Raw genomic sequence first — 11,751 nt, forward strand, 5'->3', positions numbered from 1 at the left:
CGACAGAAATAATTTATGGAATGCTCCAGAATGATTATAGATTAACTTTTTGTACCAGCACAAGAAGGTAAAGTACAGTAGGGAGGAGATGAGAGACGATGAGAGGAAAAGAAATGTCAGAACATCAGAGCTGGTTGAGAAAATTCGTATTTTTCCGAATGAAGACTGTAGTGTGTTTATAAAGACATTAAGCATACGGTTTGGATTTGGTGTAGCAACTGTACACAGAAATAGTAAGAAAGATTTGAACATGCGCATCCTAGTAACCAACTACTTGACACCAAAACTATCCCTCACCCTCTCTTCAGTCCACATCTCGCTCCCTGTAACTTTTGGTTGTTCCCCAAACTGAAAAAGAACCTTAGGGTAGTCTTTCTAGTAAGCATTTCCTTACTGAATCGTTTCCACAAGAAATCCTTGGCTATGTTCGTGGAATCGTCTAAGTTATTTGAGTGCATTAAATCAGAATAACTTCTCTGGTTGAGTGGGTAGAGTGTTCTTAATGTAAACTATGTCCTCACCGAAATCACTTCTATTTAATGCCATGTAGTAATAGGGTGCTTTCCTAGCAATAATTCCCTGTCCACAGAGTGGAGACTCTCTTATGTATACCGTCCATCAGGTTATAAAATATAATAGGGATCACTAGAATTTTTGTGGATGTATATGACTTCTACGTTTGGCTTTCTATAGAAGAAATACTTTTATAACTTTAATGATAGTGTTATATGTAGATGTACATTAAATTGCTGTTTAAAGCGATGTATAATGGATGTTTATTATGCACATTGAATGATTTCTAAATCTATTTATGGCGAGATCATTCATATTGCATGAAAATACCAAAATGTCATCTTTGTACAATCATGAGTTATGTAGGAAGGTTTGTTTTCTAAGGATAAACAACCGCATGAGATTTGACATATCATTTCTATTATAATTACCAATAGAGACTTCGATCAATAGGGCAACCCACTTGGATTCAGTAGGATAAAACGATATAACAGTGACTTTCTAGTGTTCTATAATCTTCTAATGTGAAGATAAATGATTGGGATGGACTGTCGCCAAAATTCCAGAGCTTTCCGGAGGAGAGATTTTTGACATAGATGCATGTCCAATATTTAGCTTGTATACATTCAGCTAAGGTATCCAGTTTGGTGAAACTATACGTTATACAGTCGTAGACTCATCTAATAAGAGCCATACTGTTATACATCTAGTTTAAAGCTAATGACTTCGAGAATGAGCTAGCTAGCTAGCTATATCTAGTTCGCCTTTTCAAGGATTTATTCATCTACATTTTAGAATGGAGATGAGGTTAACAGTGTAGACCATAAAGGTGATGTAAAAGTACATCATGGCGACCACGAGGTCTTCTATTTTTAATAAGGAGAAATCCTTCTGTTCAGTATTTATAATATTGTTTAAGGAAATGCTGTTTTGTAAGTTGTAACTATGTTTGTCAGGCGCTTAAACTGTGTGGTAATATTTAGCTCTTATAGGGCGGCGTGCTGGCAGAATCATTAGCACGCCTGGCATAATGCTTAGCGGCTTTTCGTTCGCCTTTACGTTCTAAGTTCAAATTCCTATGGGGTCGATAAAATAAGTAGCAGTTGAGCACTGAGGTCGATAAAATCGACCAAGCCCCTAACTCGAACTTTCTGACTGTGTGTCCAATTTTGAGTCCGATAGTTAGCTTGTATACATTCATTGTTATTTTGTGTGGATACTCAGAGTGTTTATTCAGTATTTACTATAGCTATTCAAGGCGGTTTGAAAGAAATTGATAGTGTATTGAAGTCGGATTCGAAGTACTTAAGGCCTTTGTTGTGAGAGAGAGCTACCGTGTTTCAAACCCGTATTTGTCTGCTGATTTCTTTTTAATTTCTTTTTCTTGTAAGGTCTTCCGAAGAATATACCTAAAGACGCTTGAAAATGTTTTCTGTATTTTCGATAAAGCATATGATTTAGAGTTTTATTTATAGCACTGGTTCCCAGGCGAATCAAGTTGAGCTGGTGTGTATAGAGTGAAAGCCTTGAGGCAGGAACATAGGAGATGAACATAAGAGGTGAAAGCTATGAGACGGGAATATAAGAGATGCTTCGATGAAGTTTTTAATTTAGTTCACGGTGGTCCGTGAACTAAATTAAAAACTTCATCGAAGCATCTCTTATATTCCCGTCTCATAGCTTTCACCTCTTATGTTCATCTCCTATGTTCCTGCCTCAAGGCTTTCACTCTATACACACCAGCTCAACTTGATTTGCCTTTATTGGTCGAAAGACACCTGTTGCTATTTTCTTGTTGTTTGTATTTGTAATTATGTAACATTTTCTCTGTTTTTTTCTTTGTTGTACACATTCGCTTGCTTTCTCACAAAAAATCTAATGTTCTTAGCTTAGATTCTGGGGGCCAGCAAGATTTGAAGAGTCTAAAGTGTAACCGGCCGAAACTGTAATGATGACCTGGAAACTTGACTGATGAGAGAAGGGTGCGAATGACCCGTCCTTGCTTTTTCCTGTCCGTCTTTGTATCGTCTGTGTGTCAGGATGTTTTATTGTCGTTTGTTGCATTCTTGTTCCCCTTTTTGTATATATATATATATATATATATATATATATATATATATATATATATATATATATATATATATATATATATATATACATAAATATATATATATATATATATATATATATATATATATATATATAATGAATAAATTGTAAATGCAAAAATAAAAACAAAACACAAAGGATTCTGCGGTACACGTGTTTCAAGCTTTATAGTTGTTACATCAGTGTATAATTGACAGTATAAAGCTATCTTCAGCCGCAAAGTATTCTCTCCCAAGAATTATATCATAGACGTTAAAGGAGGAAGAAAGATGAGATATAAGAGGTGAGGTTCCGTTTGGTATTTTGCATTGTAGAATAACTCGTAGAATTCTTAATTTGATATATTCATACATAATTTCCTCGGTACTCCGGAATCCGTCCATACCTTGCCACAATTCAGTGTACGAGGCTCCGGCAGGGGACGGTGGCGAACCCTACTGTACTCTTTCACCACAACTTTCTCTCATTCTTACTTCCTGTTTCTGTTGTGCCTGTAATTCAAAGGGTCGGCCTTGTCACACTGTGTCAAGCTGAATATCCCCGAGAACTACGTTAAGGGTACACGTGTCTGTGGAGTGCTCAGCCACTTGCACGTTAATTTCACGAGCAGGCTGTTCCGTTGATCGGATCAACTGGAACCCTCGACGTTGTAAGCGACGGAATGCCAACAAGAAAACAATATATATATATATATAAGGATAAGCATATTAAAAGAGATCCGTGGGAAAACTCATTTAAATAAAAGAGTTGGGAACCACTGATTTATAGCATTTGCATATTTTTCAAGGAATAGAGAAGGATAATCGAGAATAACTGATTATCCTCGGTTTGTACATCTAACTGAACAAGATTCAAGCAAATTTATGCTTCTATGCATATATGAAAGCAAAGAGCATTCAATGCATTGTACAGGATTTATATTTTTAAGTTAAAAGTTGATGTATTCCATTTTCACACGAAGTTTCACACAAACAATAATGATGGAACATTGTCGATAGAGTCTTCCTATATTCAAATGGAGACTTTAACTTACGCGATTTGATATTTCATGTTCTGAAGTAACCAAGTATTCTAGGTCACTCGAAATAAATTCAGATGTTAATCAGATGTTATGGATTATTTCAAATAATCATTTTTATTGATAATTATAAAAGAAAGTAAACTGTGGTACCGCCCTTACACAAAAATAACCTAAGCATTTTCTGGTCAGCAAAAGTTTTAACCATATAACCCGCCTCAAATATTAGGGATTAACTTTATTCTGTGAACGTATGTCGCGCCGTCATTCACGAAATTACATATGTATTTATATATATATATATACATACATATATATATATATATATATATATATATATATATATATATATATATATATATATATATATATATATATATATATATATATACATACATATATATATATATATACATATATATATATATATACATATATATATGTATATATATATATATGTATATATATATATGTATGTGTGTATATATATATGTATATAAGTATACCTATGTATATACATATATATATATATATATATATATATATATATATATATATATATATATATATATATATATACATATATTCATATATACATATATATATATATACACACACATATATATATATACATATATACATATATACATACATATATATATATATATATATATATATATATATACATATATACATATATACATATATATATACATATATATGTCTGTATATACACATATATACACAACACACACAGACACATACTCACACATAAATATATTTATATTTATATATACGCAAACAGTTGAACAAATGAAAGAAAAGAGCTTTCAACACATGTCGTGATGTTTAAATATTTGTATTAACAGCTTGAGTCAGTATTGCTTTAGAAAGCAATTCTATGTGAAGTAGCCATAAGCCTTATTGCAATGGAAAACAATATTCGATCATTAAAGTAGACAAAATCTTATGCATTTTAATTTATTTTCTGGTTAACGCTGAGTTCTGAAAAACCAGAACAGTAATTTTCGTCCAGATCCGTGTCGCATGCTTTGTGTAAGGAAATGGCAATCTAGCTTTAAGACGACTTTGGTTTGAATGGCAGATCAGAATACTTTAGTTTGTGCGTGCATTCTACGTATTGTTTGCTCCTAACATTTTAGATCTGAACGGATATTTTACTGCAATTTTGTGAGTTCGTAACACGTAGCGGTCACAACTGTTTTATCTCTTACTTTTGAAGATTGAAACATTCTTACTGCTTCCATTGTATTTTATCTGTTACTTTTTCACACACACATATTTTTTCACAATATGATATTTTCAAACATATTGAATTTCTTTCTACAAATCTTTTTCATACTTCTATTATTTTAATGCCTTTACCACACTCGAATAAAAGAGTTACTTTCGTTATTTGAACAATGAACAATAGTTATACCTTGGCAACCACAATATTCCTTTGTTATTTGCATTCACTTGGTATGCTGTTCAACATTTTTCCTGAAATACTAAATTTCAAAATTCCGTTATTTACAACAGAAACAGTATTAGGTTAAAATATTTATCTGTGTATCATACTTAATGTAGACAGATCGCTAAAAGCAACTATTTTCTACGTACTCCTTTTTCTACATAAGTGTCAACGTATTTCATCTTAGCATACAGTTGAATGTGAATAAATGCTACTGACCATGTCCACCAAGGTAGAAATGCATTTCTAGCATTTTCACTAGCATTCTCATCACCGGTAGGGCGATTTTCGTCTGCTTCAGATGAATATTGTAACTTTAAATACAGCCCGTACATAATAATATCGCAATAAATTTGCTTTTAGCAATATATCTACATTAAGTATGATACACAGATGGACTAAATTTAGTTTCATTTTTCCTAATCGACTGAAGTTATAGCTTTAAATTTTTTAAGCTAGAGCATTGAAAAATTATGTTTATAACTTTTCCAACACCATCTATGGTAAATATGGAAGAAAATCGCTTCAACCGAAGAGAAAACGCTTTTCACAGTTTCGGGTTGCCTATAGATTCGCTCTTATTGGATATTATCAATTACTTCTTTCGAGTGATGCCTACTATTAAACGTCATTTTTCTCTTCAAATAAGGTTTCCATCTTACCTCATAACGTTTGCATTGCGATATCTGTTTGTATTTAATTTTCACGAACTTATCGGCATATGTAACGAACCAACTAGCTGAATAATTATAAGAAACTAGTTAATAGTCTATTGTTTTGTAAATTTCGTTGTCTCGTCTTAATAAATTCTGTTACGCTATTAATTATTTTGTCATACATAAGTTGTAAGAAATAAAATCTGTCTAGGTTCCTTCATTTAAAAACCGTGTATCAGAACTTACATCTTATTTGAAATACAAGGATAATCTGTTATATTCTTTTATTATTTTACTTGTTTCAGTCATTTGACTGCGGCCATGCTGGAGCACTGCCTTAAAGGATGTTAGTCGAAGAAATCGACTCCAGAGCTTCTTCTTTGTAAGCTTAGCCCGCTAAGTTACGAGGACATAAACACATCAGCATCGGTTGTCAAATGATAGCGGACACACACACACACACACACACACACACAGAAACGTTAGCACGCCGGGCGAAATGCTTAGCGGTATTTCGTCTGCCGCTACATTCTGAGTTCAAATTTCGCCGAGGTCGACTTTGCCTTTCATCCTTTCGGGGTCGAGTAAATAAGTACCAGTTACGCACTGGGGTCGGTATAATCGACTTAATCCGTTTGTCTGTCCTTGTTTGTCCCCTCTGTGTGTAGCACCTTGTGGGTAGTAAAGAAATAACACACACACACACGACGGGCGTCTTCCAGTTTCCGTCAACCAAATCCACTCTGGTCGGCCCGAGGCTATAGTAGAAGAGACTTAACCAAGGTACCACGCAGTGGGACTTAACTCGGAACCATGTGGCTGGGAAGCAAGCTTCTTACCACACAGCCTATATTGAAAAATATAAAATGATAATGTTATAAATATAGAAAATGAAATTGTAACTGCAGTCCTGCATATTGAACATAGAAAGTTATATTGAGAAATGGGAGAATAATGACTGGAATATTTGTCTGTAGCAAAAATTGTCTACCAGTCAATTAACCCTGAATCAGGCTAGCTGAACAGATGAAGAGACAATATCTTACCTGAACGTCTCTGAATTAGTATTGGTGCTAAGTCTCACATATCACACAATCTAACAGATAAGACAATGAATAAGAGATAAAGCCCTGAACTAATAGGAATCCGTTCATTGGTTTGTTTTGCAAACTTATAATCCTTCTCTTGCTCATGAGAATAGATTATATGATAGTTTCATCATGCAAATTAAGGTTGTACAATGGAAAAGCTGCCGAGAACACTTATCTCTTACATCATTAACCGAAATACTCAGTCAAACTTGGTGTAATTTAATTTGACGGATAAACGGAAACAGAATTTATTTTAGCCCATATATATATATATATATATATATATATATATATATATATATATATATATATATATATATATATATATATAATATAAATATATAGATATATGCATATATCCATACATATATGTACATACCTACATCTATATGTATACATACATGCATATTTGGGTGTATATATATATATATATATATATATACATACATACATACATACATATATATATATATATATATATATATATATATATATACACACACAAACACACACACATTAAGTATATTCAAGTATACACCCCGTACATATTTGAAATACAATATTCTAAGAAGCTAGTTATTTTCTCATGTTCTCATATGCACAAAAAAAAACTAGCTTCTTCATATCTTTATTACTTATTCTTCGTCGTTTTTTGCAGTCTATAACGATAGGTGGTTGTCCAGCTATTATTCAGATGGCCTCTATTAACCATGTGTTCTCAATCTTGCTACTTTCAACGCTGTTTGTATCTGTTCAGTTGGAAAGATATATATACTGCTGTAGCTAACCCAGTGCTAGGGTGGAGTCAGATACACACACACATGTTGCTGATTACAACCGTTAGTCAAAGTTTACAGAACGGACAGGAGACAGCTTGTCTATGTTTCTTTTGCGTTTGTATTTACGTGTATGAATATAAATTAGGGTGTATATGCACGTGTGAGTTTGTCATGACTGGACAATCGTATCTGGCTCTAGCAATAAAAGGTTTCTCTATATCCTTTACTGTCATTGTTAACAAATCGAATATGAAATATGTTGTTATTGAAATATCTTATTATTGATGAAGTTTCTGACAATATTAAAAGTAGTGAAATATATTCTGATTGAATCTTTGCCAATTATAAACCGACTACCCAAATCTAATTTTCGAACGTCGTAGACAATTATGAAAGTGACAGAGTACATCCCTCAATATGCTTCAAATTATCTAATTGTTTAACCCAATAAAATATAAGTGATCTGCCAAATACTATCGTAGAATTATTCAAACAACATAAACAGTCTGCCAGAACCCCACCTATTATTTCAACTGGGGATTGTGTTCCTCTTAAAAAGAAATATGGATCCCAATAAAGTAAAGGAGAATTTTGAGCAAGCCACGGCTAGCAAGCATTCACTACTTCTAAAATGCAACCATACATTGCTCTGCCTTGCCAAATGAATTGAAACCAACGTATTTTCAGCCTCTAATCTTTAAAACATGATTTAGAGCGAATGTCTACGAGATCGATCGAACTACTATAAATAATAATAGCATTTCCTTTGAATCACAAGCCTTCCAATTTAGCAATAGATACAAGCACATTAGATAGTGCATTCCTGATACATTAATTAAGAATAAAAGAGAAGATGGTTATGATTAGAAGGCCACTGCTCGATCAGCGTTGAGCCGCGACTAAAGAAACAAACTTGACATTGTAATCATTGGTTCTTCACTATTATATTCGTTGTTCATCTTGTTGTTCACTCACAACAACCCCCTACTGGAGTTTTGCCCTCATTCTCACTCTTCAATACGACGTGCTATACAAGTTGCAACCAGCTTAAGTTCTTACAAAACAACTATTCTGGAGGACATAATTAAAATAAATGTCTGCGGTCGCTGCCCTTTTCTCTCTGACTAAGCTGAAAAAGAACTGTACCCCTTATACTACCTTAAATTTCCTAATTAAGGTTCATATAGCGTTATTTTTTACTATATTCACTTCATTGTAGATATTGACAACCGCTCCTGCATTAGAACTCTCCCATGTACAAGTTAAAATATTTTCGTCATACATGATAATGGTTTCATATTTTGGCACAAGGCCAGCAGTTTGTGGGGAGGTACTCAACTGGTACTTATTTTATCGACCCGAAAGGATGAAAGGCAAAGTCAACCTCGGTGAAATTTGGACTCAGAACGTAAAGACGGACGAAATGCCGCTAAGCATTTTGTCCGGCGAGCGAACGATTCTGTCAGCTTGCCCCCTTTACATTCTCAATAATAATAAACTCCTTCTATGAAAAAATGTCAATTTAGTATCGTTAACACCAAAAATAGATGCTGAATCTTCAAAAGGCATATTTACAACTGTATTCCATTATTAATTGAAAAAACACAACTAAAGTGATGCTCATTACAAATGCTACATTTGCTATTTTCGACGACTTCTCATGGTAATGACATATATTACACAAATGAGTTTCCATTCTGATGTACGTTATTTATTCGAGTATTATTGACTCTGAAAAGTAGTATTAATCGTGGTAATCATCATTAAGTGATAATAGTGGATACTGATTATTCTCCCCGTCAGATTAAACTATTAAACAACGCTGGTGATTGTTATTATCATTGATCCTGTTGATAGTAAAGCTTTCAGTATAACAACTGTTTTATAGTATATAAGATTCAACTAACTATTGTATTCGAATGGCTGGACGATAACGTCTAATTCTGTGTGAATAAGCTGAAGAGAGTGAATTGATGCAGGCTAATTATTAAATACTAAATCAAGCATTTATCTCCATTTGATATTGAGTTGATAACAATAATCATGAGTTCGTTCTTTCGATATGGCGCATCATCGAAAATTCATCACCGTATTTACTGGTACTCATTTAATCAACCTTCAAGTGATGAAAAATTAAAGTAAATCTTCATAGAATTTTAACTCAAAATGCAATGGGCCGAGACTGTATTCATTAAGTTATAATGTTTGGTGATGTAATGTTTTTGCGAATACAGTGTTTTAGTGAGTAAAAAAAAAAAAATTCTTGTATAATGTTTAAGTGGTATTGTAATTATTTTGTTGCAGCTCTCTGTAAGAAGAATTAGTGAATAATTCATTGTTTTATTGTTAGGAGTAGAGACTTTGTTATCGCAACTGAAGACTTAATATAGACATGAAATTATTATTTTAGTAAGAAAAGAACTTTAAAAAGTTCAAAAACAGGAAGAACATCACTGGTTCTGATATTATGAACACTGAATCATCCCAAAATTGCCGGCACCCTTTTGATGTAGCCAAATATATCTTCGCAGATAAGTGTATTAATCTACACAAAGTAAGACGTTGAATGCAATATTCAAAACCTCAAGATAATGGCTTCTTTCGACAAGATACCAAACTAATTTTTATGTGGGGAGAATATAATTTCGGTATATTGTTAATAACGATTCCTCCAAGTTAATTTTTATGAAGAGTGAGTATAGTCAATTTATTTCAGTAGATTACGGATAACTATCTTAGAGGACCAGAAAAATAGATGAAAAGAATAATCGACTGCAGTAGGATTTGAACGAAAATCCCAGTAGAGGAAAATAATACTGATAAATATTTAGGTTACTGGTCTTCCTTTACAATATTAATTTCAACGAAGTTAACAGATATGACTTATTTATTATGTATTCTGTGGGGAGATTTGTTTCTTCTTATAAGTGTTACTTGTGCATAAAAAGAAAAGAAGATAAATTAGCATAACGCAGTTAAATCTACAATTTATTGGCAAACTCCCTCTTGGAAAAAAGAGACACTTTTAATAACTAAATTTAGAAAAGAATTCTCCCATGTAAATTCAAAAAAAGATTCTCACATTGTTATTTCTTGTCTACAGTTTTTGCCTAATTCTCGTGGCAACAATGGTGGGTGTCCAATAAAAGTAGAATTTTCTGTTTTATTATTTCTTGAAAAATCTTCAAGTCATGTTTTTTGTTCGTACGAGATAAAATTCCTTTCATGATATATCTTTAAAAAGGAACTATGATATTTATGCCAGATGAATTGTAAATGCTTAACTTCAAACTATATAAAAACGGTGAATGCACATTTTCTTTGAAAATGAAAAAAAAAAGTTATTCGGTAAACGCAACGGAGACAATATTTATTTAAAATAGCCATCTATATGATATACTAAATGTATACACACTGAAAGGCGGTGAATGGGAGAATCATTAGCGTACCGGACAAAATGCTCAGTGACATGTCTTCCAGCTTTGCATATGAGTTCAAATTCTGCTGAGGTCGACTTGGTTTTTCAACATTTCTGGGGTCGATAAAATAAGTACCAGATGAGCACTAGGGTTGATGTAATTGACTAGCCCCTCCTATAAAATTTCATGCCTTATGTCTATCGCTGAAGGATGAAAAAAGTAGACAACGAAGGATTCTTTAGTTACATTTTTGTGACATAGAGTTTATAGAAGATACAGATTAAAATATTGAATTTAAGCATCGAATAATTTTAAATAGATCAACTCATTACTTCTTTTATGTGATCTGGAAGGATGAAAGTGGAATCCTCACAGGTTTTGAATTCAGAACATAAAGGAATATGATTCCAGTCAGTAAGGCATTATGTCCACCGCCATATAATTTCTGCTAACCAATTTTATGAGATGAAATGCTGCTAATCTCCGCAGTGCATTTTAGAAACAACATTTGATACAAAATAAAATTGCATCAAGAAAAATATTTCTTTATGAATCGTAAAATATAAACATCGTGTAGGAAACGAAAAGGTTAGAATGCCTAGTGAAAATAAACCTGATGTTTGGCATAGAATGAATAAATAAAAAAAGAATTTACCAGTTTTTCATCGCCTACTTATGGCTTCGGCTTAGAT

Source organism: Octopus bimaculoides, chromosome 2, assembly GCF_046866305.1.
Source record: "Octopus bimaculoides isolate indiv1 chromosome 2, ASM4686630v1, whole genome shotgun sequence".
NCBI classification, from domain to species: domain Eukaryota; kingdom Metazoa; phylum Mollusca; class Cephalopoda; order Octopoda; family Octopodidae; genus Octopus; species Octopus bimaculoides.